Source organism: Schistocerca nitens, chromosome 2 (assembly GCF_023898315.1).
Source record: "Schistocerca nitens isolate TAMUIC-IGC-003100 chromosome 2, iqSchNite1.1, whole genome shotgun sequence".
Taxonomy (NCBI): domain Eukaryota; kingdom Metazoa; phylum Arthropoda; class Insecta; order Orthoptera; family Acrididae; genus Schistocerca; species Schistocerca nitens.
In genome coordinates this window covers 367,280,981-367,308,496 of record NC_064615.1, presented here as the reverse complement: position 1 = coordinate 367,308,496, position 27,516 = coordinate 367,280,981, and the positions used below count along the sequence as shown (strand labels likewise).

Sequence of the window (27,516 nt, the reverse complement as noted above, 5' to 3'; positions counted from 1 at the left end):
TAGCCCTGAAGAACCGGGTTGTATATTTTGCCAGCCATAATGGAGCTAGGGGCGTTCTCAGTTACCAAATACCGGTGCAATAAGAGAGCAACAGTATTTGACAGTAAAATGACGCCCTATCCATCTAGAATATGACATTGATTGTCTCTGCATACGCATCCGTGAGGTCATCCCGGAAATGAAATCCGATATACGGATTAAAATTGTTGTGTTCCCGCCCGGGATCGAACCGGGGACCTTCTGCGTGTAAAGCAGACGTGATAACCGCTACACCACGGAAACGACGGTTCGTCTGATGTGCCACCCGGAGACTCGTGGTAGCAACAGTTTTCCTTCTGTGTTAGCAAGGGCATCGGCTACGAGCTCCCTCCGATTCGTGAGGTTCCTATAGTACAAGAAGTCGATGAAAACAATCCAACCGCGACAGCCAGAGAGAACGCTGGGTGAGCTGCAGCCGTACATGGTGAGACCATCAACGGCGGCGTCATTCACATGCAGTGTGTTTTCGGAACGAACAGGCTCGTTGGTCTAGGGGTATGATTCCTGCTTCGGGTGCAGGAGGTCCCGGGTTCAAATCCCGGACGAGCCCTTGCGTTTTGTACAACGGTGTGCTAACAAACCGCATGGCGGCGGCTGTTTCGCGCATTTCCAGGCCTCCAAGTCAGCGCTAAATCCGACAACCAGTTCTGAAACAGTTTCATTTGAGCCATGTGCACCCTGCTGGTGGAACGTTTGAAGTTGATTTAAATGGTCACAGTAGAGATCGTAGCAAGTGTCTTGCTGAGTGCGACGAAAACTTGTTTCCGCCCGCAATCGAACCGGGGACCTTGTGCGTGTTAGGCAGACGTTATAACCGCTACACCACGGAAACTGCTACGCTCTGCCCTCCACATGTGATACAACTTGTAGGACGATCGCCATTGTGGCGTAAAAATCACTTTGCGGAAACGCACAATGCCGGTATTTCGCATTCGTGTGAAACAATCGACAGCACCCTTGACTGCCTGAATGCCATGTCGAATAAGAGCTCAAGAAGTCATCGGAAACGCTCGAGGGAGAGTCCTCAGCAGCATCTGCTGCTCTTTCTTTCCTTACGAGATACCGTCGATTCGCGCAGTCGCTATTGCAAAAGATGTCACCAAAGGCGATCGCTTCGTTAGCGGCACGGCGCCTGGGCTCGGCGGCAGCTCTACATGGAGGCACCAGCAGCCCCAGCCCCTCCAGGCCGCCGCCGGCGCCACAGCGCAAGGAGTCGGCGCCCGCCCTGCAATGCCCCCTGTCGTTGCACATTCCACCCGCCTTTTATCCTCTCCATGTCTGACTCACTACCCTAAATGACGCTGCAGTCGACGTGCTTATTACTATCGCTTTTGGAAGAACCAAGGCGCAGTATTCTAGTGACGAACCGGTATTGCAAATTTGGATTAAGTAAAAATTTATTGTGTGGTCGAGCGACACCCCCGTCTCGCTCTTCCTAGATGATCGCTGCTGCGCGGAGTAACTCCTAGCGCGCCGATGGCTTCAGAGTTGGTCTTCTCGAAGTTTTGCTTTTGCACTGCATTCCGCAATCTTATAGTTACGTGCTTCGGTTTCCCGACGTTCTTGTGTTTAGTGCGTTCGGCTTCTCTTAACCCTTAGCCACCGCTTGCCGAAATTTCCACACTGTCATCTGTCGATCTGCAGAGCTCGATGAAAGTACCGCGGCCGTTCCTGAGCTCGTGAAACGGCCGAATCTGTAGTTGTTTCCAGATCTCTCCCACACAACGGCCTCCCGGAAGCTTGGATTACAGGAGTACGCCACTACTCCCAGCCGCTGAATTACCTTTGAAGCAGAATGACATGAGCTACACGCAGCTCCGATTTTTTTTTTTTTTTTTTTTTGGTGTCTGACCTACTTTGAAAGATTTTGTAGTCGATTTACTTACCACTATCGCTGTTGGAAGGAGGAAACCACGTGATAATCACACAGTATTCTAGAGACGATCAGGTAATGAAAATTTAGAATAAGTAAAACAGTATCAAAAGAAGTTGTGTGGTGGAGCGGCACATGCAATTCACGCTTCCTAGATGATCGTTGCTGCATAGAATAATTCTTTTGTCTGTGGCGTCTTCAGTATTCGTCTTCTGGAAGTTTTGCTTGCAGTATATTCTTCAATATTTTCATTATGAGTTGGTGCTTGCTTTCCCGATGTTATTTTGTTTAGTGCATTCGCCTTCTCTTAACCCTGAGAAACCACATACGGAAACTGAGGCACTGCCGGCTGTTCATAAGCAGAGTTCGATGAAGTTATTTCGCTTTTTATTCGGCGCCTTTAATATTCTTCTCATCAGTGGTGAGTGCTGCCTGCAGAAAGCGCTTATCTTGCGAATTCACGTGAAAGTTTGTGTTCCCTGGGAGATGCACTACTTGTGATTAGCTTGAGTGGTGCGGGCAGGTGGCTCGTTGGTCTAGGGGTATGATTCCTGCTTTGGGTGCAGGAGGTCCCGGGTTCAAATCCCGGACGAGCCCTGCCATTTTGACCGTGCTGAAGAGTAGGTGGAACTCAGTCCCGGTTGCAGCTCCTCAATGAAGAGTAAGACGCCTGTTATATCACGTGGATATAACAAGAATCCGGCACCAGTAAAGTACGTAGGTGGAATTCGGTAGAAAGGCAGACGGTAATTTTTCTTGCAACGGAAAACAAGGTTGTCTTTGCGGAATATGTGCACCGTGAGTGGAGATTCAGCTTGATTGTGCGACAGTCTACCTTCATCTTACTAGCGACGGCAACAACCAATGGGTGGGACGTAAGACTGAGCGTGGCTAAGAGTTTCTCATTATTAGTTACCTTCACACTTTGTCACAGCCGTGACAAGGCGAGTAGCGCGAGCTCAGGATAGCCAGTAGGAAGCGCACCTGAAGTAGCCCTGAAGAACCGGGTTGTATATTTTGCCAGCCATAATGGAGCTAGGGGCGTTCTCAGTTACCAAATACCGGTGCAATAAGAGAGCAACAGTATTTGACAGTAAAATGACGCCCTATCCATCTAGAATATGACATTGATTGTCTCTGCATACGCATCCGTGAGGTCATCCCGGAAATGAAATCCGATATACGGATTAAAATTGTTGTGTTCCCGCCCGGGATCGAACCGGGGACCTTCTGCGTGTAAAGCAGACGTGATAACCGCTACACCACGGAAACGACGGTTCGTCTGATGTGCCACCCGGAGACTCGTGGTAGCAACAGTTTTCCTTCTGTGTTAGCAAGGGCATCGGCTACGAGCTCCCTCCGATTCGTGAGGTTCCTATAGTACAAGAAGTCGATGAAAACAATCCAACCGCGACAGCCAGAGAGAACGCTGGGTGAGCTGCAGCCGTACATGGTGAGACCATCAACGGCGGCGTCATTCACATGCAGTGTGTTTTCGGAACGAACAGGCTCGTTGGTCTAGGGGTATGATTCCTGCTTCGGGTGCAGGAGGTCCCGGGTTCAAATCCCGGACGAGCCCTTGCGTTTTGTACAACGGTGTGCTAACAAACCGCATGGCGGCGGCTGTTTCGCGCATTTCCAGGCCTCCAAGTCAGCGCTAAATCCGACAACCAGTTCTGAAACAGTTTCATTTGAGCCATGTGCACCCTGCTGGTGGAACGTTTGAAGTTGATTTAAATGGTCACAGTAGAGATCGTAGCAAGTGTCTTGCTGAGTGCGACGAAAACTTGTTTCCGCCCGCAATCGAACCGGGGACCTTGTGCGTGTTAGGCAGACGTTATAACCGCTACACCACGGAAACTGCTACGCTCTGCCCTCCACATGTGATACAACTTGTAGGACGATCGCCATTGTGGCGTAAAAATCACTTTGCGGAAACGCACAATGCCGGTATTTCGCATTCGTGTGAAACAATCGACAGCACCCTTGACTGCCTGAATGCCATGTCGAATAAGAGCTCAAGAAGTCATCGGAAACGCTCGAGGGAGAGTCCTCAGCAGCATCTGCTGCTCTTTCTTTCCTTACGAGATACCGTCGATTCGCGCAGTCGTTATTGCAAAAGATGTCACCAAAGGCGATCGCTTCGTTAGCGGCACGGCGCCTGGGCTCGGCGGCAGCTCTACATGGAGGCACCAGCAGCCCCAGCCCCTCCAGGCCGCCGCCGGCGCCACAGCGCAAGGAGTCGGCGCCCGCCCTGCAATGCCCCCTGTCGTTGCACATTCCACCCGCCTTTTATCCTCTCCATGTCTGACTCACTACCCTAAATGACGCTGCAGTCGACGTGCTTATTACTATCGCTTTTGGAAGAACCAAGGCGCAGTATTCTAGTGACGAACCGGTATTGCAAATTTGGATTAAGTAAAAATTTATTGTGTGGTCGAGCGACACCCCCGTCTCGCTCTTCCTAGATGATCGCTGCTGCGCGGAGTAACTCCTAGCGCGCCGATGGCTTCAGAGTTGGTCTTCTCGAAGTTTTGCTTTTGCACTGCATTCCGCAATCTTATAGTTACGTGCTTCGGTTTCCCGACGTTCTTGTGTTTAGTGCGTTCGGCTTCTCTTAACCCTTAGCCACCGCTTGCCGAAATTTCCACACTGTCATCTGTCGATCTGCAGAGCTCGATGAAAGTACCGCGGCCGTTCCTGAGCTCGTGAAACGGCCGAATCTGTAGTTGTTTCCAGATCTCTCCCACACAACGGCCTCCCGGAAGCTTGGATTACAGGAGTACGCCACTACTCCCAGCCGCTGAATTACCTTTGAAGCAGAATGACATGAGCTACACGCAGCTCCGATTTTTTTTTTTTTTTTTTTTTTGGTGTCTGACCTACTTTGAAAGATTTTGTAGTCGATTTACTTACCACTATCGCTGTTGGAAGGAGGAAACCACGTGATAATCACACAGTATTCTAGAGACGATCAGGTAATGAAAATTTAGAATAAGTAAAACAGTATCAAAAGAAGTTGTGTGGTGGAGCGGCACATGCAATTCACGCTTCCTAGATGATCGTTGCTGCATAGAATAATTCTTTTGTCTGTGGCGTCTTCAGTATTCGTCTTCTGGAAGTTTTGCTTGCAGTATATTCTTCAATATTTTCATTATGAGTTGGTGCTTGCTTTCCCGATGTTATTTTGTTTAGTGCATTCGCCTTCTCTTAACCCTGAGAAACCACATACGGAAACTGAGGCACTGCCGGCTGTTCATAAGCAGAGTTCGATGAAGTTATTTCGCTTTTTATTCGGCGCCTTTAATATTCTTCTCATCAGTGGTGAGTGCTGCCTGCAGAAAGCGCTTATCTTGCGAATTCACGTGAAAGTTTGTGTTCCCTGGGAGATGCACTACTTGTGATTAGCTTGAGTGGTGCGGGCAGGTGGCTCGTTGGTCTAGGGGTATGATTCCTGCTTTGGGTGCAGGAGGTCCCGGGTTCAAATCCCGGACGAGCCCTGCCATTTTGACCGTGCTGAAGAGTAGGTGGAACTCAGTCCCGGTTGCAGCTCCTCAATGAAGAGTAAGACGCCTGTTATATCACGTGGATATAACAAGAATCCGGCACCAGTAAAGTACGTAGGTGGAATTCGGTAGAAAGGCAGACGGTAATTTTTCTTGCAACGGAAAACAAGGTTGTCTTTGCGGAATATGTGCACCGTGAGTGGAGATTCAGCTTGATTGTGCGACAGTCTACCTTCATCTTACTAGCGACGGCAACAACCAATGGGTGGGACGTAAGACTGAGCGTGGCTAAGAGTTTCTCATTATTAGTTACCTTCACACTTTGTCACAGCCGTGACAAGGCGAGTAGCGCGAGCTCAGGATAGCCAGTAGGAAGCGCACCTGAAGTAGCCCTGAAGAACCGGGTTGTATATTTTGCCAGCCATAATGGAGCTAGGGGCGTTCTCAGTTACCAAATACCGGTGCAATAAGAGAGCAACAGTATTTGACAGTAAAATGACGCCCTATCCATCTAGAATATGACATTGATTGTCTCTGCATACGCATCCGTGAGGTCATCCCGGAAATGAAATCCGATATACGGATTAAAATTGTTGTGTTCCCGCCCGGGATCGAACCGGGGACCTTCTGCGTGTAAAGCAGACGTGATAACCGCTACACCACGGAAACGACGGTTCGTCTGATGTGCCACCCGGAGACTCGTGGTAGCAACAGTTTTCCTTCTGTGTTAGCAAGGGCATCGGCTACGAGCTCCCTCCGATTCGTGAGGTTCCTATAGTACAAGAAGTCGATGAAAACAATCCAACCGCGACAGCCAGAGAGAACGCTGGGTGAGCTGCAGCCGTACATGGTGAGACCATCAACGGCGGCGGCATTCACATGCAATGTGTTTTCGGAACGAACAGGCTCGTTGGTCTAGGGGTATGATTCCTGCTTCGGGTGCAGGAGGTCCCGGGTTCAAATCCCGGACGAGCCCTTGCGTTTTGTACAACGGTGTGCTAACAAACCGCATGGCGGCGGCTGTTTCGCGCATTTCCAGGCCTCCAAGTCAGCGCTAAATCCGACAACCAGTTCTGAAACAGTTTCATTTGAGCCATGTGCACCCTGCTGGTGGAACGTTTGAAGTTGATTTAAATGGTCACAGTAGAGATCGTAGCAAGTGTCTTGCTGAGTGCGACGAAAACTTGTTTCCGCCCGCAATCGAACCGGGGACCTTGTGCGTGTTAGGCAGACGTTATAACCGCTACACCACGGAAACTGCTACGCTCTGCCCTCCACATGTGATACAACTTGTAGGACGATCGCCATTGTGGCGTAAAAATCACTTTGCGGAAACGCACAATGCCGGTATTTCGCATTCGTGTGAAACAATCGACAGCACCCTTGACTGCCTGAATGCCATGTCGAATAAGAGCTCAAGAAGTCATCGGAAACGCTCGAGGGAGAGTCCTCAGCAGCATCTGCTGCTCTTTCTTTCCTTACGAGATACCGTCGATTCGCGCAGTCGTTATTGCAAAAGATGTCACCAAAGGCGATCGCTTCGTTAGCGGCACGGCGCCTGGGCTCGGCGGCAGCTCTACATGGAGGCACCAGCAGCCCCAGCCCCTCCAGGCCGCCGCCGGCGCCACAGCGCAAGGAGTCGGCGCCCGCCCTGCAATGCCCCCTGTCGTTGCACATTCCACCCGCCTTTTATCCTCTCCATGTCTGACTCACTACCCTAAATGACGCTGCAGTCGACGTGCTTATTACTATCGCTTTTGGAAGAACCAAGGCGCAGTATTCTAGTGACGAACCGGTATTGCAAATTTGGATTAAGTAAAAATTTATTGTGTGGTCGAGCGACACCCCCGTCTCGCTCTTCCTAGATGATCGCTGCTGCGCGGAGTAACTCCTAGCGCGCCGATGGCTTCAGAGTTGGTCTTCTCGAAGTTTTGCTTTTGCACTGCATTCCGCAATCTTATAGTTACGTGCTTCGGTTTCCCGACGTTCTTGTGTTTAGTGCGTTCGGCTTCTCTTAACCCTTAGCCACCGCTTGCCGAAATTTCCACACTGTCATCTGTCGATCTGCAGAGCTCGATGAAAGTACCGCGGCCGTTCCTGAGCTCGTGAAACGGCCGAATCTGTAGTTGTTTCCAGATCTCTCCCACACAACGGCCTCCCGGAAGCTTGGATTACAGGAGTACGCCACTACTCCCAGCCGCTGAATTACCTTTGAAGCAGAATGACATGAGCTACACGCAGCTCCGATTTTTTTTTTTTTTTTTTTTTTGGTGTCTGACCTACTTTGAAAGATTTTGTAGTCGATTTACTTACCACTATCGCTGTTGGAAGGAGGAAACCACGTGATAATCACACAGTATTCTAGAGACGATCAGGTAATGAAAATTTAGAATAAGTAAAACAGTATCAAAAGAAGTTGTGTGGTGGAGCGGCACATGCAATTCACGCTTCCTAGATGATCGTTGCTGCATAGAATAATTCTTTTGTCTGTGGCGTCTTCAGTATTCGTCTTCTGGAAGTTTTGCTTGCAGTATATTCTTCAATATTTTCATTATGAGTTGGTGCTTGCTTTCCCGATGTTATTTTGTTTAGTGCATTCGCCTTCTCTTAACCCTGAGAAACCACATACGGAAACTGAGGCACTGCCGGCTGTTCATAAGCAGAGTTCGATGAAGTTATTTCGCTTTTTATTCGGCGCCTTTAATATTCTTCTCATCAGTGGTGAGTGCTGCCTGCAGAAAGCGCTTATCTTGCGAATTCACGTGAAAGTTTGTGTTCCCTGGGAGATGCACTACTTGTGATTAGCTTGAGTGGTGCGGGCAGGTGGCTCGTTGGTCTAGGGGTATGATTCCTGCTTTGGGTGCAGGAGGTCCCGGGTTCAAATCCCGGACGAGCCCTGCCATTTTGACCGTGCTGAAGAGTAGGTGGAACTCAGTCCCGGTTGCAGCTCCTCAATGAAGAGTAAGACGCCTGTTATATCACGTGGATATAACAAGAATCCGGCACCAGTAAAGTACGTAGGTGGAATTCGGTAGAAAGGCAGACGGTAATTTTTCTTGCAACGGAAAACAAGGTTGTCTTTGCGGAATATGTGCACCGTGAGTGGAGATTCAGCTTGATTGTGCGACAGTCTACCTTCATCTTACTAGCGACGGCAACAACCAATGGGTGGGACGTAAGACTGAGCGTGGCTAAGAGTTTCTCATTATTAGTTACCTTCACACTTTGTCACAGCCGTGACAAGGCGAGTAGCGCGAGCTCAGGATAGCCAGTAGGAAGCGCACCTGAAGTAGCCCTGAAGAACCGGGTTGTATATTTTGCCAGCCATAATGGAGCTAGGGGCGTTCTCAGTTACCAAATACCGGTGCAATAAGAGAGCAACAGTATTTGACAGTAAAATGACGCCCTATCCATCTAGAATATGACATTGATTGTCTCTGCATACGCATCCGTGAGGTCATCCCGGAAATGAAATCCGATATACGGATTAAAATTGTTGTGTTCCCGCCCGGGATCGAACCGGGGACCTTCTGCGTGTAAAGCAGACGTGATAACCGCTACACCACGGAAACGACGGTTCGTCTGATGTGCCACCCGGAGACTCGTGGTAGCAACAGTTTTCCTTCTGTGTTAGCAAGGGCATCGGCTACGAGCTCCCTCCGATTCGTGAGGTTCCTATAGTACAAGAAGTCGATGAAAACAATCCAACCGCGACAGCCAGAGAGAACGCTGGGTGAGCTGCAGCCGTACATGGTGAGACCATCAACGGCGGCGGCATTCACATGCAATGTGTTTTCGGAACGAACAGGCTCGTTGGTCTAGGGGTATGATTCCTGCTTCGGGTGCAGGAGGTCCCGGGTTCAAATCCCGGACGAGCCCTTGCGTTTTGTACAACGGTGTGCTAACAAACCGCATGGCGGCGGCTGTTTCGCGCATTTCCAGGCCTCCAAGTCAGCGCTAAATCCGACAACCAGTTCTGAAACAGTTTCATTTGAGCCATGTGCACCCTGCTGGTGGAACGTTTGAAGTTGATTTAAATGGTCACAGTAGAGATCGTAGCAAGTGTCTTGCTGAGTGCGACGAAAACTTGTTTCCGCCCGCAATCGAACCGGGGACCTTGTGCGTGTTAGGCAGACGTTATAACCGCTACACCACGGAAACTGCTACGCTCTGCCCTCCACATGTGATACAACTTGTAGGACGATCGCCATTGTGGCGTAAAAATCACTTTGCGGAAACGCACAATGCCGGTATTTCGCATTCGTGTGAAACAATCGACAGCACCCTTGACTGCCTGAATGCCATGTCGAATAAGAGCTCAAGAAGTCATCGGAAACGCTCGAGGGAGAGTCCTCAGCAGCATCTGCTGCTCTTTCTTTCCTTACGAGATACCGTCGATTCGCGCAGTCGTTATTGCAAAAGATGTCACCAAAGGCGATCGCTTCGTTAGCGGCACGGCGCCTGGGCTCGGCGGCAGCTCTACATGGAGGCACCAGCAGCCCCAGCCCCTCCAGGCCGCCGCCGGCGCCACAGCGCAAGGAGTCGGCGCCCGCCCTGCAATGCCCCCTGTCGTTGCACATTCCACCCGCCTTTTATCCTCTCCATGTCTGACTCACTACCCTAAATGACGCTGCAGTCGACGTGCTTATTACTATCGCTTTTGGAAGAACCAAGGCGCAGTATTCTAGTGACGAACCGGTATTGCAAATTTGGATTAAGTAAAAATTTATTGTGTGGTCGAGCGACACCCCCGTCTCGCTCTTCCTAGATGATCGCTGCTGCGCGGAGTAACTCCTAGCGCGCCGATGGCTTCAGAGTTGGTCTTCTCGAAGTTTTGCTTTTGCACTGCATTCCGCAATCTTATAGTTACGTGCTTCGGTTTCCCGACGTTCTTGTGTTTAGTGCGTTCGGCTTCTCTTAACCCTTAGCCACCGCTTGCCGAAATTTCCACACTGTCATCTGTCGATCTGCAGAGCTCGATGAAAGTACCGCGGCCGTTCCTGAGCTCGTGAAACGGCCGAATCTGTAGTTGTTTCCAGATCTCTCCCACACAACGGCCTCCCGGAAGCTTGGATTACAGGAGTACGCCACTACTCCCAGCCGCTGAATTACCTTTGAAGCAGAATGACATGAGCTACACGCAGCTCCGATTTTTTTTTTTTTTTTTTTTTTGGTGTCTGACCTACTTTGAAAGATTTTGTAGTCGATTTACTTACCACTATCGCTGTTGGAAGGAGGAAACCACGTGATAATCACACAGTATTCTAGAGACGATCAGGTAATGAAAATTTAGAATAAGTAAAACAGTATCAAAAGAAGTTGTGTGGTGGAGCGGCACATGCAATTCACGCTTCCTAGATGATCGTTGCTGCATAGAATAATTCTTTTGTCTGTGGCGTCTTCAGTATTCGTCTTCTGGAAGTTTTGCTTGCAGTATATTCTTCAATATTTTCATTATGAGTTGGTGCTTGCTTTCCCGATGTTATTTTGTTTAGTGCATTCGCCTTCTCTTAACCCTGAGAAACCACATACGGAAACTGAGGCACTGCCGGCTGTTCATAAGCAGAGTTCGATGAAGTTATTTCGCTTTTTATTCGGCGCCTTTAATATTCTTCTCATCAGTGGTGAGTGCTGCCTGCAGAAAGCGCTTATCTTGCGAATTCACGTGAAAGTTTGTGTTCCCTGGGAGATGCACTACTTGTGATTAGCTTGAGTGGTGCGGGCAGGTGGCTCGTTGGTCTAGGGGTATGATTCCTGCTTTGGGTGCAGGAGGTCCCGGGTTCAAATCCCGGACGAGCCCTGCCATTTTGACCGTGCTGAAGAGTAGGTGGAACTCAGTCCCGGTTGCAGCTCCTCAATGAAGAGTAAGACGCCTGTTATATCACGTGGATATAACAAGAATCCGGCACCAGTAAAGTACGTAGGTGGAATTCGGTAGAAAGGCAGACGGTAATTTTTCTTGCAACGGAAAACAAGGTTGTCTTTGCGGAATATGTGCACCGTGAGTGGAGATTCAGCTTGATTGTGCGACAGTCTACCTTCATCTTACTAGCGACGGCAACAACCAATGGGTGGGACGTAAGACTGAGCGTGGCTAAGAGTTTCTCATTATTAGTTACCTTCACACTTTGTCACAGCCGTGACAAGGCGAGTAGCGCGAGCTCAGGATAGCCAGTAGGAAGCGCACCTGAAGTAGCCCTGAAGAACCGGGTTGTATATTTTGCCAGCCATAATGGAGCTAGGGGCGTTCTCAGTTACCAAATACCGGTGCAATAAGAGAGCAACAGTATTTGACAGTAAAATGACGCCCTATCCATCTAGAATATGACATTGATTGTCTCTGCATACGCATCCGTGAGGTCATCCCGGAAATGAAATCCGATATACGGATTAAAATTGTTGTGTTCCCGCCCGGGATCGAACCGGGGACCTTCTGCGTGTAAAGCAGACGTGATAACCGCTACACCACGGAAACGACGGTTCGTCTGATGTGCCACCCGGAGACTCGTGGTAGCAACAGTTTTCCTTCTGTGTTAGCAAGGGCATCGGCTACGAGCTCCCTCCGATTCGTGAGGTTCCTATAGTACAAGAAGTCGATGAAAACAATCCAACCGCGACAGCCAGAGAGAACGCTGGGTGAGCTGCAGCCGTACATGGTGAGACCATCAACGGCGGCGTCATTCACATGCAGTGTGTTTTCGGAACGAACAGGCTCGTTGGTCTAGGGGTATGATTCCTGCTTCGGGTGCAGGAGGTCCCGGGTTCAAATCCCGGACGAGCCCTTGCGTTTTGTACAACGGTGTGCTAACAAACCGCATGGCGGCGGCTGTTTCGCGCATTTCCAGGCCTCCAAGTCAGCGCTAAATCCGACAACCAGTTCTGAAACAGTTTCATTTGAGCCATGTGCACCCTGCTGGTGGAACGTTTGAAGTTGATTTAAATGGTCACAGTAGAGATCGTAGCAAGTGTCTTGCTGAGTGCGACGAAAACTTGTTTCCGCCCGCAATCGAACCGGGGACCTTGTGCGTGTTAGGCAGACGTTATAACCGCTACACCACGGAAACTGCTACGCTCTGCCCTCCACATGTGATACAACTTGTAGGACGATCGCCATTGTGGCGTAAAAATCACTTTGCGGAAACGCACAATGCCGGTATTTCGCATTCGTGTGAAACAATCGACAGCACCCTTGACTGCCTGAATGCCATGTCGAATAAGAGCTCAAGAAGTCATCGGAAACGCTCGAGGGAGAGTCCTCAGCAGCATCTGCTGCTCTTTCTTTCCTTACGAGATACCGTCGATTCGCGCAGTCGTTATTGCAAAAGATGTCACCAAAGGCGATCGCTTCGTTAGCGGCACGGCGCCTGGGCTCGGCGGCAGCTCTACATGGAGGCACCAGCAGCCCCAGCCCCTCCAGGCCGCCGCCGGCGCCACAGCGCAAGGAGTCGGCGCCCGCCCTGCAATGCCCCCTGTCGTTGCACATTCCACCCGCCTTTTATCCTCTCCATGTCTGACTCACTACCCTAAATGACGCTGCAGTCGACGTGCTTATTACTATCGCTTTTGGAAGAACCAAGGCGCAGTATTCTAGTGACGAACCGGTATTGCAAATTTGGATTAAGTAAAAATTTATTGTGTGGTCGAGCGACACCCCCGTCTCGCTCTTCCTAGATGATCGCTGCTGCGCGGAGTAACTCCTAGCGCGCCGATGGCTTCAGAGTTGGTCTTCTCGAAGTTTTGCTTTTGCACTGCATTCCGCAATCTTATAGTTACGTGCTTCGGTTTCCCGACGTTCTTGTGTTTAGTGCGTTCGGCTTCTCTTAACCCTTAGCCACCGCTTGCCGAAATTTCCACACTGTCATCTGTCGATCTGCAGAGCTCGATGAAAGTACCGCGGCCGTTCCTGAGCTCGTGAAACGGCCGAATCTGTAGTTGTTTCCAGATCTCTCCCACACAACGGCCTCCCGGAAGCTTGGATTACAGGAGTACGCCACTACTCCCAGCCGCTGAATTACCTTTGAAGCAGAATGACATGAGCTACACGCAGCTCCGATTTTTTTTTTTTTTTTTTTTTTGGTGTCTGACCTACTTTGAAAGATTTTGTAGTCGATTTACTTACCACTATCGCTGTTGGAAGGAGGAAACCACGTGATAATCACACAGTATTCTAGAGACGATCAGGTAATGAAAATTTAGAATAAGTAAAACAGTATCAAAAGAAGTTGTGTGGTGGAGCGGCACATGCAATTCACGCTTCCTAGATGATCGTTGCTGCATAGAATAATTCTTTTGTCTGTGGCGTCTTCAGTATTCGTCTTCTGGAAGTTTTGCTTGCAGTATATTCTTCAATATTTTCATTATGAGTTGGTGCTTGCTTTCCCGATGTTATTTTGTTTAGTGCATTCGCCTTCTCTTAACCCTGAGAAACCACATACGGAAACTGAGGCACTGCCGGCTGTTCATAAGCAGAGTTCGATGAAGTTATTTCGCTTTTTATTCGGCGCCTTTAATATTCTTCTCATCAGTGGTGAGTGCTGCCTGCAGAAAGCGCTTATCTTGCGAATTCACGTGAAAGTTTGTGTTCCCTGGGAGATGCACTACTTGTGATTAGCTTGAGTGGTGCGGGCAGGTGGCTCGTTGGTCTAGGGGTATGATTCCTGCTTTGGGTGCAGGAGGTCCCGGGTTCAAATCCCGGACGAGCCCTGCCATTTTGACCGTGCTGAAGAGTAGGTGGAACTCAGTCCCGGTTGCAGCTCCTCAATGAAGAGTAAGACGCCTGTTATATCACGTGGATATAACAAGAATCCGGCACCAGTAAAGTACGTAGGTGGAATTCGGTAGAAAGGCAGACGGTAATTTTTCTTGCAACGGAAAACAAGGTTGTCTTTGCGGAATATGTGCACCGTGAGTGGAGATTCAGCTTGATTGTGCGACAGTCTACCTTCATCTTACTAGCGACGGCAACAACCAATGGGTGGGACGTAAGACTGAGCGTGGCTAAGAGTTTCTCATTATTAGTTACCTTCACACTTTGTCACAGCCGTGACAAGGCGAGTAGCGCGAGCTCAGGATAGCCAGTAGGAAGCGCACCTGAAGTAGCCCTGAAGAACCGGGTTGTATATTTTGCCAGCCATAATGGAGCTAGGGGCGTTCTCAGTTACCAAATACCGGTGCAATAAGAGAGCAACAGTATTTGACAGTAAAATGACGCCCTATCCATCTAGAATATGACATTGATTGTCTCTGCATACGCATCCGTGAGGTCATCCCGGAAATGAAATCCGATATACGGATTAAAATTGTTGTGTTCCCGCCCGGGATCGAACCGGGGACCTTCTGCGTGTAAAGCAGACGTGATAACCGCTACACCACGGAAACGACGGTTCGTCTGATGTGCCACCCGGAGACTCGTGGTAGCAACAGTTTTCCTTCTGTGTTAGCAAGGGCATCGGCTACGAGCTCCCTCCGATTCGTGAGGTTCCTATAGTACAAGAAGTCGATGAAAACAATCCAACCGCGACAGCCAGAGAGAACGCTGGGTGAGCTGCAGCCGTACATGGTGAGACCATCAACGGCGGCGGCATTCACATGCAATGTGTTTTCGGAACGAACAGGCTCGTTGGTCTAGGGGTATGATTCCTGCTTCGGGTGCAGGAGGTCCCGGGTTCAAATCCCGGACGAGCCCTTGCGTTTTGTACAACGGTGTGCTAACAAACCGCATGGCGGCGGCTGTTTCGCGCATTTCCAGGCCTCCAAGTCAGCGCTAAATCCGACAACCAGTTCTGAAACAGTTTCATTTGAGCCATGTGCACCCTGCTGGTGGAACGTTTGAAGTTGATTTAAATGGTCACAGTAGAGATCGTAGCAAGTGTCTTGCTGAGTGCGACGAAAACTTGTTTCCGCCCGCAATCGAACCGGGGACCTTGTGCGTGTTAGGCAGACGTTATAACCGCTACACCACGGAAACTGCTACGCTCTGCCCTCCACATGTGATACAACTTGTAGGACGATCGCCATTGTGGCGTAAAAATCACTTTGCGGAAACGCACAATGCCGGTATTTCGCATTCGTGTGAAACAATCGACAGCACCCTTGACTGCCTGAATGCCATGTCGAATAAGAGCTCAAGAAGTCATCGGAAACGCTCGAGGGAGAGTCCTCAGCAGCATCTGCTGCTCTTTCTTTCCTTACGAGATACCGTCGATTCGCGCAGTCGTTATTGCAAAAGATGTCACCAAAGGCGATCGCTTCGTTAGCGGCACGGCGCCTGGGCTCGGCGGCAGCTCTACATGGAGGCACCAGCAGCCCCAGCCCCTCCAGGCCGCCGCCGGCGCCACAGCGCAAGGAGTCGGCGCCCGCCCTGCAATGCCCCCTGTCGTTGCACATTCCACCCGCCTTTTATCCTCTCCATGTCTGACTCACTACCCTAAATGACGCTGCAGTCGACGTGCTTATTACTATCGCTTTTGGAAGAACCAAGGCGCAGTATTCTAGTGACGAACCGGTATTGCAAATTTGGATTAAGTAAAAATTTATTGTGTGGTCGAGCGACACCCCCGTCTCGCTCTTCCTAGATGATCGCTGCTGCGCGGAGTAACTCCTAGCGCGCCGATGGCTTCAGAGTTGGTCTTCTCGAAGTTTTGCTTTTGCACTGCATTCCGCAATCTTATAGTTACGTGCTTCGGTTTCCCGACGTTCTTGTGTTTAGTGCGTTCGGCTTCTCTTAACCCTTAGCCACCGCTTGCCGAAATTTCCACACTGTCATCTGTCGATCTGCAGAGCTCGATGAAAGTACCGCGGCCGTTCCTGAGCTCGTGAAACGGCCGAATCTGTAGTTGTTTCCAGATCTCTCCCACACAACGGCCTCCCGGAAGCTTGGATTACAGGAGTACGCCACTACTCCCAGCCGCTGAATTACCTTTGAAGCAGAATGACATGAGCTACACGCAGCTCCGATTTTTTTTTTTTTTTTTTTTTTTGGTGTCTGACCTACTTTGAAAGATTTTGTAGTCGATTTACTTACCACTATCGCTGTTGGAAGGAGGAAACCACGTGATAATCACACAGTATTCTAGAGACGATCAGGTAATGAAAATTTAGAATAAGTAAAACAGTATCAAAAGAAGTTGTGTGGTGGAGCGGCACATGCAATTCACGCTTCCTAGATGATCGTTGCTGCATAGAATAATTCTTTTGTCTGTGGCGTCTTCAGTATTCGTCTTCTGGAAGTTTTGCTTGCAGTATATTCTTCAATATTTTCATTATGAGTTGGTGCTTGCTTTCCCGATGTTATTTTGTTTAGTGCATTCGCCTTCTCTTAACCCTGAGAAACCACATACGGAAACTGAGGCACTGCCGGCTGTTCATAAGCAGAGTTCGATGAAGTTATTTCGCTTTTTATTCGGCGCCTTTAATATTCTTCTCATCAGTGGTGAGTGCTGCCTGCAGAAAGCGCTTATCTTGCGAATTCACGTGAAAGTTTGTGTTCCCTGGGAGATGCACTACTTGTGATTAGCTTGAGTGGTGCGGGCAGGTGGCTCGTTGGTCTAGGGGTATGATTCCTGCTTTGGGTGCAGGAGGTCCCGGGTTCAAATCCCGGACGAGCCCTGCCATTTTGACCGTGCTGAAGAGTAGGTGGAACTCAGTCCCGGTTGCAGCTCCTCAATGAAGAGTAAGACGCCTGTTATATCACGTGGATATAACAAGAATCCGGCACCAGTAAAGTACGTAGGTGGAATTCGGTAGAAAGGCAGACGGTAATTTTTCTTGCAACGGAAAACAAGGTTGTCTTTGCGGAATATGTGCACCGTGAGTGGAGATTCAGCTTGATTGTGCGACAGTCTACCTTCATCTTACTAGCGACGGCAACAACCAATGGGTGGGACGTAAGACTGAGCGTGGCTAAGAGTTTCTCATTATTAGTTACCTTCACACTTTGTCACAGCCGTGACAAGGCGAGTAGCGCGAGCTCAGGATAGCCAGTAGGAAGCGCACCTGAAGTAGCCCTGAAGAACCGGGTTGTATATTTTGCCAGCCATAATGGAGCTAGGGGCGTTCTCAGTTACCAAATACCGGTGCAATAAGAGAGCAACAGTATTTGACAGTAAAATGACGCCCTATCCATCTAGAATATGACATTGATTGTCTCTGCATACGCATCCGTGAGGTCATCCCGGAAATGAAATCCGATATACGGATTAAAATTGTTGTGTTCCCGCCCGGGATCGAACCGGGGACCTTCTGCGTGTAAAGCAGACGTGATAACCGCTACACCACGGAAACGACGGTTCGTCTGATGTGCCACCCGGAGACTCGTGGTAGCAACAGTTTTCCTTCTGTGTTAGCAAGGGCATCGGCTACGAGCTCCCTCCGATTCGTGAGGTTCCTATAGTACAAGAAGTCGATGAAAACAATCCAACCGCGACAGCCAGAGAGAACGCTGGGTGAGCTGCAGCCGTACATGGTGAGACCATCAACGGCGGCGTCATTCACATGCAGTGTGTTTTCGGAACGAACAGGCTCGTTGGTCTAGGGGTATGATTCCTGCTTCGGGTGCAGGAGGTCCCGGGTTCAAATCCCGGACGAGCCCTTGCGTTTTGTACAACGGTGTGCTAACAAACCGCATGGCGGCGGCTGTTTCGCGCATTTCCAGGCCTCCAAGTCAGCGCTAAATCCGACAACCAGTTCTGAAACAGTTTCATTTGAGCCATGTGCACCCTGCTGGTGGAACGTTTGAAGTTGATTTAAATGGTCACAGTAGAGATCGTAGCAAGTGTCTTGCTGAGTGCGACGAAAACTTGTTTCCGCCCGCAATCGAACCGGGGACCTTGTGCGTGTTAGGCAGACGTTATAACCGCTACACCACGGAAACTGCTACGCTCTGCCCTCCACATGTGATACAACTTGTAGGACGATCGCCATTGTGGCGTAAAAATCACTTTGCGGAAACGCACAATGCCGGTATTTCGCATTCGTGTGAAACAATCGACAGCACCCTTGACTGCCTGAATGCCATGTCGAATAAGAGCTCAAGAAGTCATCGGAAACGCTCGAGGGAGAGTCCTCAGCAGCATCTGCTGCTCTTTCTTTCCTTACGAGATACCGTCGATTCGCGCAGTCGTTATTGCAAAAGATGTCACCAAAGGCGATCGCTTCGTTAGCGGCACGGCGCCTGGGCTCGGCGGCAGCTCTACATGGAGGCACCAGCAGCCCCAGCCCCTCCAGGCCGCCGCCGGCGCCACAGCGCAAGGAGTCGGCGCCCGCCCTGCAATGCCCCCTGTCGTTGCACATTCCACCCGCCTTTTATCCTCTCCATGTCTGACTCACTACCCTAAATGACGCTGCAGTCGACGTGCTTATTACTATCGCTTTTGGAAGAACCAAGGCGCAGTATTCTAGTGACGAACCGGTATTGCAAATTTGGATTAAGTAAAAATTTATTGTGTGGTCGAGCGACACCCCCGTCTCGCTCTTCCTAGATGATCGCTGCTGCGCGGAGTAACTCCTAGCGCGCCGATGGCTTCAGAGTTGGTCTTCTCGAAGTTTTGCTTTTGCACTGCATTCCGCAATCTTATAGTTACGTGCTTCGGTTTCCCGACGTTCTTGTGTTTAGTGCGTTCGGCTTCTCTTAACCCTTAGCCACCGCTTGCCGAAATTTCCACACTGTCATCTGTCGATCTGCAGAGCTCGATGAAAGTACCGCGGCCGTTCCTGAGCTCGTGAAACGGCCGAATCTGTAGTTGTTTCCAGATCTCTCCCACACAACGGCCTCCCGGAAGCTTGGATTACAGGAGTACGCCACTACTCCCAGCCGCTGAATTACCTTTGAAGCAGAATGACATGAGCTACACGCAGCTCCGATTTTTTTTTTTTTTTTTTTTTTGGTGTCTGACCTACTTTGAAAGATTTTGTAGTCGATTTACTTACCACTATCGCTGTTGGAAGGAGGAAACCACGTGATAATCACACAGTATTCTAGAGACGATCAGGTAATGAAAATTTAGAATAAGTAAAACAGTATCAAAAGAAGTTGTGTGGTGGAGCGGCACATGCAATTCACGCTTCCTAGATGATCGTTGCTGCATAGAATAATTCTTTTGTCTGTGGCGTCTTCAGTATTCGTCTTCTGGAAGTTTTGCTTGCAGTATATTCTTCAATATTTTCATTATGAGTTGGTGCTTGCTTTCCCGATGTTATTTTGTTTAGTGCATTCGCCTTCTCTTAACCCTGAGAAACCACATACGGAAACTGAGGCACTGCCGGCTGTTCATAAGCAGAGTTCGATGAAGTTATTTCGCTTTTTATTCGGCGCCTTTAATATTCTTCTCATCAGTGGTGAGTGCTGCCTGCAGAAAGCGCTTATCTTGCGAATTCACGTGAAAGTTTGTGTTCCCTGGGAGATGCACTACTTGTGATTAGCTTGAGTGGTGCGGGCAGGTGGCTCGTTGGTCTAGGGGTATGATTCCTGCTTTGGGTGCAGGAGGTCCCGGGTTCAAATCCCGGACGAGCCCTGCCATTTTGACCGTGCTGAAGAGTAGGTGGAACTCAGTCCCGGTTGCAGCTCCTCAATGAAGAGTAAGACGCCTGTTATATCACGTGGATATAACAAGAATCCGGCACCAGTAAAGTACGTAGGTGGAATTCGGTAGAAAGGCAGACGGTAATTTTTCTTGCAACGGAAAACAAGGTTGTCTTTGCGGAATATGTGCACCGTGAGTGGAGATTCAGCTTGATTGTGCGACAGTCTACCTTCATCTTACTAGCGACGGCAACAACCAATGGGTGGGACGTAAGACTGAGCGTGGCTAAGAGTTTCTCATTATTAGTTACCTTCACACTTTGTCACAGCCGTGACAAGGCGAGTAGCGCGAGCTCAGGATAGCCAGTAGGAAGCGCACCTGAAGTAGCCCTGAAGAACCGGGTTGTATATTTTGCCAGCCATAATGGAGCTAGGGGCGTTCTCAGTTACCAAATACCGGTGCAATAAGAGAGCAACAGTATTTGACAGTAAAATGACGCCCTATCCATCTAGAATATGACATTGATTGTCTCTGCATACGCATCCGTGAGGTCATCCCGGAAATGAAATCCGATATACGGATTAAAATTGTTGTGTTCCCGCCCGGGATCGAACCGGGGACCTTCTGCGTGTAAAGCAGACGTGATAACCGCTACACCACGGAAACGACGGTTCGTCTGATGTGCCACCCGGAGACTCGTGGTAGCAACAGTTTTCCTTCTGTGTTAGCAAGGGCATCGGCTACGAGCTCCCTCCGATTCGTGAGGTTCCTATAGTACAAGAAGTCGATGAAAACAATCCAACCGCGACAGCCAGAGAGAACGCTGGGTGAGCTGCAGCCGTACATGGTGAGACCATCAACGGCGGCGGCATTCACATGCAATGTGTTTTCGGAACGAACAGGCTCGTTGGTCTAGGGGTATGATTCCTGCTTCGGGTGCAGGAGGTCCCGGGTTCAAATCCCGGACGAGCCCTTGCGTTTTGTACAACGGTGTGCTAACAAACCGCATGGCGGCGGCTGTTTCGCGCATTTCCAGGCCTCCAAGTCAGCGCTAAATCCGACAACCAGTTCTGAAACAGTTTCATTTGAGCCATGTGCACCCTGCTGGTGGAACGTTTGAAGTTGATTTAAATGGTCACAGTAGAGATCGTAGCAAGTGTCTTGCTGAGTGCGACGAAAACTTGTTTCCGCCCGCAATCGAACCGGGGACCTTGTGCGTGTTAGGCAGACGTTATAACCGCTACACCACGGAAACTGCTACGCTCTGCCCTCCACATGTGATACAACTTGTAGGACGATCGCCATTGTGGCGTAAAAATCACTTTGCGGAAACGCACAATGCCGGTATTTCGCATTCGTGTGAAACAATCGACAGCACCCTTGACTGCCTGAATGCCATGTCGAATAAGAGCTCAAGAAGTCATCGGAAACGCTCGAGGGAGAGTCCTCAGCAGCATCTGCTGCTCTTTCTTTCCTTACGAGATACCGTCGATTCGCGCAGTCGTTATTGCAAAAGATGTCACCAAAGGCGATCGCTTCGTTAGCGGCACGGCGCCTGGGCTCGGCGGCAGCTCTACATGGAGGCACCAGCAGCCCCAGCCCCTCCAGGCCGCCGCCGGCGCCACAGCGCAAGGAGTCGGCGCCCGCCCTGCAATGCCCCCTGTCGTTGCACATTCCACCCGCCTTTTATCCTCTCCATGTCTGACTCACTACCCTAAATGACGCTGCAGTCGACGTGCTTATTACTATCGCTTTTGGAAGAACCAAGGCGCAGTATTCTAGTGACGAACCGGTATTGCAAATTTGGATTAAGTAAAAATTTATTGTGTGGTCGAGCGACACCCCCGTCTCGCTCTTCCTAGATGATCGCTGCTGCGCGGAGTAACTCCTAGCGCGCCGATGGCTTCAGAGTTGGTCTTCTCGAAGTTTTGCTTTTGCACTGCATTCCGCAATCTTATAGTTACGTGCTTCGGTTTCCCGACGTTCTTGTGTTTAGTGCGTTCGGCTTCTCTTAACCCTTAGCCACCGCTTGCCGAAATTTCCACACTGTCATCTGTCGATCTGCAGAGCTCGATGAAAGTACCGCGGCCGTTCCTGAGCTCGTGAAACGGCCGAATCTGTAGTTGTTTCCAGATCTCTCCCACACAACGGCCTCCCGGAAGCTTGGATTACAGGAGTACGCCACTACTCCCAGCCGCTGAATTACCTTTGAAGCAGAATGACATGAGCTACACGCAGCTCCGATTTTTTTTTTTTTTTTTTTTTGTTTGGTGTCTGACCTACTTTGAAAGATTTTGTAGTCGATTTACTTACCACTATCGCTGTTGGAAGGAGGAAACCACGTGATAATCACACAGTATTCTAGAGACGATCAGGTAATGAAAATTTAGAATAAGTAAAACAGTATCAAAAGAAGTTGTGTGGTGGAGCGGCACATGCAATTCACGCTTCCTAGATGATCGTTGCTGCATAGAATAATTCTTTTGTCTGTGGCGTCTTCAGTATTCGTCTTCTGGAAGTTTTGCTTGCAGTATATTCTTCAATATTTTCATTATGAGTTGGTGCTTGCTTTCCCGATGTTATTTTGTTTAGTGCATTCGCCTTCTCTTAACCCTGAGAAACCACATACGGAAACTGAGGCACTGCCGGCTGTTCATAAGCAGAGTTCGATGAAGTTATTTCGCTTTTTATTCGGCGCCTTTAATATTCTTCTCATCAGTGGTGAGTGCTGCCTGCAGAAAGCGCTTATCTTGCGAATTCACGTGAAAGTTTGTGTTCCCTGGGAGATGCACTACTTGTGATTAGCTTGAGTGGTGCGGGCAGGTGGCTCGTTGGTCTAGGGGTATGATTCCTGCTTTGGGTGCAGGAGGTCCCGGGTTCAAATCCCGGACGAGCCCTGCCATTTTGACCGTGCTGAAGAGTAGGTGGAACTCAGTCCCGGTTGCAGCTCCTCAATGAAGAGTAAGACGCCTGTTATATCACGTGGATATAACAAGAATCCGGCACCAGTAAAGTACGTAGGTGGAATTCGGTAGAAAGGCAGACGGTAATTTTTCTTGCAACGGAAAACAAGGTTGTCTTTGCGGAATATGTGCACCGTGAGTGGAGATTCAGCTTGATTGTGCGACAGTCTACCTTCATCTTACTAGCGACGGCAACAACCAATGGGTGGGACGTAAGACTGAGCGTGGCTAAGAGTTTCTCATTATTAGTTACCTTCACACTTTGTCACAGCCGTGACAAGGCGAGTAGCGCGAGCTCAGGATAGCCAGTAGGAAGCGCACCTGAAGTAGCCCTGAAGAACCGGGTTGTATATTTTGCCAGCCATAATGGAGCTAGGGGCGTTCTCAGTTACCAAATACCGGTGCAATAAGAGAGCAACAGTATTTGACAGTAAAATGACGCCCTATCCATCTAGAATATGACATTGATTGTCTCTGCATACGCATCCGTGAGGTCATCCCGGAAATGAAATCCGATATACGGATTAAAATTGTTGTGTTCCCGCCCGGGATCGAACCGGGGACCTTCTGCGTGTAAAGCAGACGTGATAACCGCTACACCACGGAAACGACGGTTCGTCTGATGTGCCACCCGGAGACTCGTGGTAGCAACAGTTTTCCTTCTGTGTTAGCAAGGGCATCGGCTACGAGCTCCCTCCGATTCGTGAGGTTCCTATAGTACAAGAAGTCGATGAAAACAATCCAACCGCGACAGCCAGAGAGAACGCTGGGTGAGCTGCAGCCGTACATGGTGAGACCATCAACGGCGGCGTCATTCACATGCAGTGTGTTTTCGGAACGAACAGGCTCGTTGGTCTAGGGGTATGATTCCTGCTTCGGGTGCAGGAGGTCCCGGGTTCAAATCCCGGACGAGCCCTTGCGTTTTGTACAACGGTGTGCTAACAAACCGCATGGCGGCGGCTGTTTCGCGCATTTCCAGGCCTCCAAGTCAGCGCTAAATCCGACAACCAGTTCTGAAACAGTTTCATTTGAGCCATGTGCACCCTGCTGGTGGAACGTTTGAAGTTGATTTAAATGGTCACAGTAGAGATCGTAGCAAGTGTCTTGCTGAGTGCGACGAAAACTTGTTTCCGCCCGCAATCGAACCGGGGACCTTGTGCGTGTTAGGCAGACGTTATAACCGCTACACCACGGAAACTGCTACGCTCTGCCCTCCACATGTGATACAACTTGTAGGACGATCGCCATTGTGGCGTAAAAATCACTTTGCGGAAACGCACAATGCCGGTATTTCGCATTCGTGTGAAACAATCGACAGCACCCTTGACTGCCTGAATGCCATGTCGAATAAGAGCTCAAGAAGTCATCGGAAACGCTCGAGGGAGAGTCCTCAGCAGCATCTGCTGCTCTTTCTTTCCTTACGAGATACCGTCGATTCGCGCAGTCGTTATTGCAAAAGATGTCACCAAAGGCGATCGCTTCGTTAGCGGCACGGCGCCTGGGCTCGGCGGCAGCTCTACATGGAGGCACCAGCAGCCCCAGCCCCTCCAGGCCGCCGCCGGCGCCACAGCGCAAGGAGTCGGCGCCCGCCCTGCAATGCCCCCTGTCGTTGCACATTCCACCCGCCTTTTATCCTCTCCATGTCTGACTCACTACCCTAAATGACGCTGCAGTCGACGTGCTTATTACTATCGCTTTTGGAAGAACCAAGGCGCAGTATTCTAGTGACGAACCGGTATTGCAAATTTGGATTAAGTAAAAATTTATTGTGTGGTCGAGCGACACCCCCGTCTCGCTCTTCCTAGATGATCGCTGCTGCGCGGAGTAACTCCTAGCGCGCCGATGGCTTCAGAGTTGGTCTTCTCGAAGTTTTGCTTTTGCACTGCATTCCGCAATCTTATAGTTACGTGCTTCGGTTTCCCGACGTTCTTGTGTTTAGTGCGTTCGGCTTCTCTTAACCCTTAGCCACCGCTTGCCGAAATTTCCACACTGTCATCTGTCGATCTGCAGAGCTCGATGAAAGTACCGCGGCCGTTCCTGAGCTCGTGAAACGGCCGAATCTGTAGTTGTTTCCAGATCTCTCCCACACAACGGCCTCCCGGAAGCTTGGATTACAGGAGTACGCCACTACTCCCAGCCGCTGAATTACCTTTGAAGCAGAATGACATGAGCTACACGCAGCTCCGATTTTTTTTTTTTTTTTTTTTTTTTGGTGTCTGACCTACTTTGAAAGATTTTGTAGTCGATTTACTTACCACTATCGCTGTTGGAAGGAGGAAACCACGTGATAATCACACAGTATTCTAGAGACGATCAGGTAATGAAAATTTAGAATAAGTAAAACAGTATCAAAAGAAGTTGTGTGGTGGAGCGGCACATGCAATTCACGCTTCCTAGATGATCGTTGCTGCATAGAATAATTCTTTTGTCTGTGGCGTCTTCAGTATTCGTCTTCTGGAAGTTTTGCTTGCAGTATATTCTTCAATATTTTCATTATGAGTTGGTGCTTGCTTTCCCGATGTTATTTTGTTTAGTGCATTCGCCTTCTCTTAACCCTGAGAAACCACATACGGAAACTGAGGCACTGCCGGCTGTTCATAAGCAGAGTTCGATGAAGTTATTTCGCTTTTTATTCGGCGCCTTTAATATTCTTCTCATCAGTGGTGAGTGCTGCCTGCAGAAAGCGCTTATCTTGCGAATTCACGTGAAAGTTTGTGTTCCCTGGGAGATGCACTACTTGTGATTAGCTTGAGTGGTGCGGGCAGGTGGCTCGTTGGTCTAGGGGTATGATTCCTGCTTTGGGTGCAGGAGGTCCCGGGTTCAAATCCCGGACGAGCCCTGCCATTTTGACCGTGCTGAAGAGTAGGTGGAACTCAGTCCCGGTTGCAGCTCCTCAATGAAGAGTAAGACGCCTGTTATATCACGTGGATATAACAAGAATCCGGCACCAGTAAAGTACGTAGGTGGAATTCGGTAGAAAGGCAGACGGTAATTTTTCTTGCAACGGAAAACAAGGTTGTCTTTGCGGAATATGTGCACCGTGAGTGGAGATTCAGCTTGATTGTGCGACAGTCTACCTTCATCTTACTAGCGACGGCAACAACCAATGGGTGGGACGTAAGACTGAGCGTGGCTAAGAGTTTCTCATTATTAGTTACCTTCACACTTTGTCACAGCCGTGACAAGGCGAGTAGCGCGAGCTCAGGATAGCCAGTAGGAAGCGCACCTGAAGTAGCCCTGAAGAACCGGGTTGTATATTTTGCCAGCCATAATGGAGCTAGGGGCGTTCTCAGTTACCAAATACCGGTGCAATAAGAGAGCAACAGTATTTGACAGTAAAATGACGCCCTATCCATCTAGAATATGACATTGATTGTCTCTGCATACGCATCCGTGAGGTCATCCCGGAAATGAAATCCGATATACGGATTAAAATTGTTGTGTTCCCGCCCGGGATCGAACCGGGGACCTTCTGCGTGTAAAGCAGACGTGATAACCGCTACACCACGGAAACGACGGTTCGTCTGATGTGCCACCCGGAGACTCGTGGTAGCAACAGTTTTCCTTCTGTGTTAGCAAGGGCATCGGCTACGAGCTCCCTCCGATTCGTGAGGTTCCTATAGTACAAGAAGTCGATGAAAACAATCCAACCGCGACAGCCAGAGAGAACGCTGGGTGAGCTGCAGCCGTACATGGTGAGACCATCAACGGCGGCGTCATTCACATGCAGTGTGTTTTCGGAACGAACAGGCTCGTTGGTCTAGGGGTATGATTCCTGCTTCGGGTGCAGGAGGTCCCGGGTTCAAATCCCGGACGAGCCCTTGCGTTTTGTACAACGGTGTGCTAACAAACCGCATGGCGGCGGCTGTTTCGCGCATTTCCAGGCCTCCAAGTCAGCGCTAAATCCGACAACCAGTTCTGAAACAGTTTCATTTGAGCCATGTGCACCCTGCTGGTGGAACGTTTGAAGTTGATTTAAATGGTCACAGTAGAGATCGTAGCAAGTGTCTTGCTGAGTGCGACGAAAACTTGTTTCCGCCCGCAATCGAACCGGGGACCTTGTGCGTGTTAGGCAGACGTTATAACCGCTACACCACGGAAACTGCTACGCTCTGCCCTCCACATGTGATACAACTTGTAGGACGATCGCCATTGTGGCGTAAAAATCACTTTGCGGAAACGCACAATGCCGGTATTTCGCATTCGTGTGAAACAATCGACAGCACCCTTGACTGCCTGAATGCCATGTCGAATAAGAGCTCAAGAAGTCATCGGAAACGCTCGAGGGAGAGTCCTCAGCAGCATCTGCTGCTCTTTCTTTCCTTACGAGATACCGTCGATTCGCGCAGTCGTTATTGCAAAAGATGTCACCAGAGGCGATCGCTTCGTTAGCGGCACGGCGCCTGGGCTCGGCGGCAGCTCTACATGGAGGCACCAGCAGCCCCAGCCCCTCCAGGCCGCCGCCGGCGCCACAGCGCAAGGAGTCGGCGCCCGCCCTGCAATGCCCCCTGTCGTTGCACATTCCACCCGCCTTTTATCCTCTCCATGTGACTCACTACCCTAAATGACGCTGCAGTCGACGTGCTTATTACTATCGCTTTTGGAAGAACCAAGGC

The 27,516-nt window shown here is 49.8% G+C and overlaps 29 non-coding genes across 29 annotated transcripts; 19 read left to right on the top strand and 10 right to left on the bottom strand.

Annotated features, from left to right (window-relative positions):
- Positions 1-209: 209 nt before the first annotated feature.
- On the bottom strand, positions 210-282 carry Trnav-uac (transfer RNA valine (anticodon UAC)). Its single transcript has one exon. It is a non-coding gene; the product is annotated as a tRNA-Val (tRNA).
- A 235-nt stretch (positions 283-517) lies between these two features.
- On the top strand, positions 518-589 carry Trnap-cgg (transfer RNA proline (anticodon CGG)). Its single transcript has one exon. It is a non-coding gene; the product is annotated as a tRNA-Pro (tRNA).
- Positions 590-2,437: 1,848 nt separating this feature from the next.
- Trnap-ugg (transfer RNA proline (anticodon UGG)) lies at positions 2,438-2,509 on the top strand. The gene has a single exon. It is a non-coding gene; the product is annotated as a tRNA-Pro (tRNA).
- Positions 2,510-3,111: 602 nt separating this feature from the next.
- On the bottom strand, positions 3,112-3,184 carry Trnav-uac (transfer RNA valine (anticodon UAC)). The gene has a single exon. It is a non-coding gene; the product is annotated as a tRNA-Val (tRNA).
- Positions 3,185-3,419: 235 nt separating this feature from the next.
- On the top strand, positions 3,420-3,491 carry Trnap-cgg (transfer RNA proline (anticodon CGG)). The gene has a single exon. It is a non-coding gene; the product is annotated as a tRNA-Pro (tRNA).
- A 1,849-nt stretch (positions 3,492-5,340) lies between these two features.
- On the top strand, positions 5,341-5,412 carry Trnap-ugg (transfer RNA proline (anticodon UGG)). Its single transcript has one exon. It is a non-coding gene; the product is annotated as a tRNA-Pro (tRNA).
- Positions 5,413-6,014: 602 nt separating this feature from the next.
- On the bottom strand, positions 6,015-6,087 carry Trnav-uac (transfer RNA valine (anticodon UAC)). The gene has a single exon. It is a non-coding gene; the product is annotated as a tRNA-Val (tRNA).
- Positions 6,088-6,322: 235 nt separating this feature from the next.
- On the top strand, positions 6,323-6,394 carry Trnap-cgg (transfer RNA proline (anticodon CGG)). The gene has a single exon. It is a non-coding gene; the product is annotated as a tRNA-Pro (tRNA).
- Positions 6,395-8,243: 1,849 nt separating this feature from the next.
- Trnap-ugg (transfer RNA proline (anticodon UGG)) lies at positions 8,244-8,315 on the top strand. The gene has a single exon. It is a non-coding gene; the product is annotated as a tRNA-Pro (tRNA).
- A 602-nt stretch (positions 8,316-8,917) lies between these two features.
- Trnav-uac (transfer RNA valine (anticodon UAC)) lies at positions 8,918-8,990 on the bottom strand. The gene has a single exon. It is a non-coding gene; the product is annotated as a tRNA-Val (tRNA).
- A 235-nt stretch (positions 8,991-9,225) lies between these two features.
- On the top strand, positions 9,226-9,297 carry Trnap-cgg (transfer RNA proline (anticodon CGG)). The gene has a single exon. It is a non-coding gene; the product is annotated as a tRNA-Pro (tRNA).
- A 1,849-nt stretch (positions 9,298-11,146) lies between these two features.
- On the top strand, positions 11,147-11,218 carry Trnap-ugg (transfer RNA proline (anticodon UGG)). The gene has a single exon. It is a non-coding gene; the product is annotated as a tRNA-Pro (tRNA).
- A 602-nt stretch (positions 11,219-11,820) lies between these two features.
- Positions 11,821-11,893, bottom strand: Trnav-uac (transfer RNA valine (anticodon UAC)). The gene has a single exon. It is a non-coding gene; the product is annotated as a tRNA-Val (tRNA).
- Positions 11,894-12,128: 235 nt separating this feature from the next.
- Positions 12,129-12,200, top strand: Trnap-cgg (transfer RNA proline (anticodon CGG)). Its single transcript has one exon. It is a non-coding gene; the product is annotated as a tRNA-Pro (tRNA).
- Positions 12,201-14,049: 1,849 nt separating this feature from the next.
- Trnap-ugg (transfer RNA proline (anticodon UGG)) lies at positions 14,050-14,121 on the top strand. Its single transcript has one exon. It is a non-coding gene; the product is annotated as a tRNA-Pro (tRNA).
- A 602-nt stretch (positions 14,122-14,723) lies between these two features.
- On the bottom strand, positions 14,724-14,796 carry Trnav-uac (transfer RNA valine (anticodon UAC)). The gene has a single exon. It is a non-coding gene; the product is annotated as a tRNA-Val (tRNA).
- A 235-nt stretch (positions 14,797-15,031) lies between these two features.
- On the top strand, positions 15,032-15,103 carry Trnap-cgg (transfer RNA proline (anticodon CGG)). Its single transcript has one exon. It is a non-coding gene; the product is annotated as a tRNA-Pro (tRNA).
- A 1,850-nt stretch (positions 15,104-16,953) lies between these two features.
- Trnap-ugg (transfer RNA proline (anticodon UGG)) lies at positions 16,954-17,025 on the top strand. Its single transcript has one exon. It is a non-coding gene; the product is annotated as a tRNA-Pro (tRNA).
- Positions 17,026-17,627: 602 nt separating this feature from the next.
- Positions 17,628-17,700, bottom strand: Trnav-uac (transfer RNA valine (anticodon UAC)). Its single transcript has one exon. It is a non-coding gene; the product is annotated as a tRNA-Val (tRNA).
- Positions 17,701-17,935: 235 nt separating this feature from the next.
- Trnap-cgg (transfer RNA proline (anticodon CGG)) lies at positions 17,936-18,007 on the top strand. Its single transcript has one exon. It is a non-coding gene; the product is annotated as a tRNA-Pro (tRNA).
- A 1,849-nt stretch (positions 18,008-19,856) lies between these two features.
- Positions 19,857-19,928, top strand: Trnap-ugg (transfer RNA proline (anticodon UGG)). The gene has a single exon. It is a non-coding gene; the product is annotated as a tRNA-Pro (tRNA).
- A 602-nt stretch (positions 19,929-20,530) lies between these two features.
- On the bottom strand, positions 20,531-20,603 carry Trnav-uac (transfer RNA valine (anticodon UAC)). Its single transcript has one exon. It is a non-coding gene; the product is annotated as a tRNA-Val (tRNA).
- Positions 20,604-20,838: 235 nt separating this feature from the next.
- Positions 20,839-20,910, top strand: Trnap-cgg (transfer RNA proline (anticodon CGG)). Its single transcript has one exon. It is a non-coding gene; the product is annotated as a tRNA-Pro (tRNA).
- Positions 20,911-22,762: 1,852 nt separating this feature from the next.
- Positions 22,763-22,834, top strand: Trnap-ugg (transfer RNA proline (anticodon UGG)). The gene has a single exon. It is a non-coding gene; the product is annotated as a tRNA-Pro (tRNA).
- A 602-nt stretch (positions 22,835-23,436) lies between these two features.
- Positions 23,437-23,509, bottom strand: Trnav-uac (transfer RNA valine (anticodon UAC)). Its single transcript has one exon. It is a non-coding gene; the product is annotated as a tRNA-Val (tRNA).
- A 235-nt stretch (positions 23,510-23,744) lies between these two features.
- Positions 23,745-23,816, top strand: Trnap-cgg (transfer RNA proline (anticodon CGG)). Its single transcript has one exon. It is a non-coding gene; the product is annotated as a tRNA-Pro (tRNA).
- Positions 23,817-25,667: 1,851 nt separating this feature from the next.
- Positions 25,668-25,739, top strand: Trnap-ugg (transfer RNA proline (anticodon UGG)). Its single transcript has one exon. It is a non-coding gene; the product is annotated as a tRNA-Pro (tRNA).
- A 602-nt stretch (positions 25,740-26,341) lies between these two features.
- Positions 26,342-26,414, bottom strand: Trnav-uac (transfer RNA valine (anticodon UAC)). The gene has a single exon. It is a non-coding gene; the product is annotated as a tRNA-Val (tRNA).
- Positions 26,415-26,649: 235 nt separating this feature from the next.
- Trnap-cgg (transfer RNA proline (anticodon CGG)) lies at positions 26,650-26,721 on the top strand. The gene has a single exon. It is a non-coding gene; the product is annotated as a tRNA-Pro (tRNA).
- The last annotated feature ends 795 nt before the right edge of the window (positions 26,722-27,516 follow it).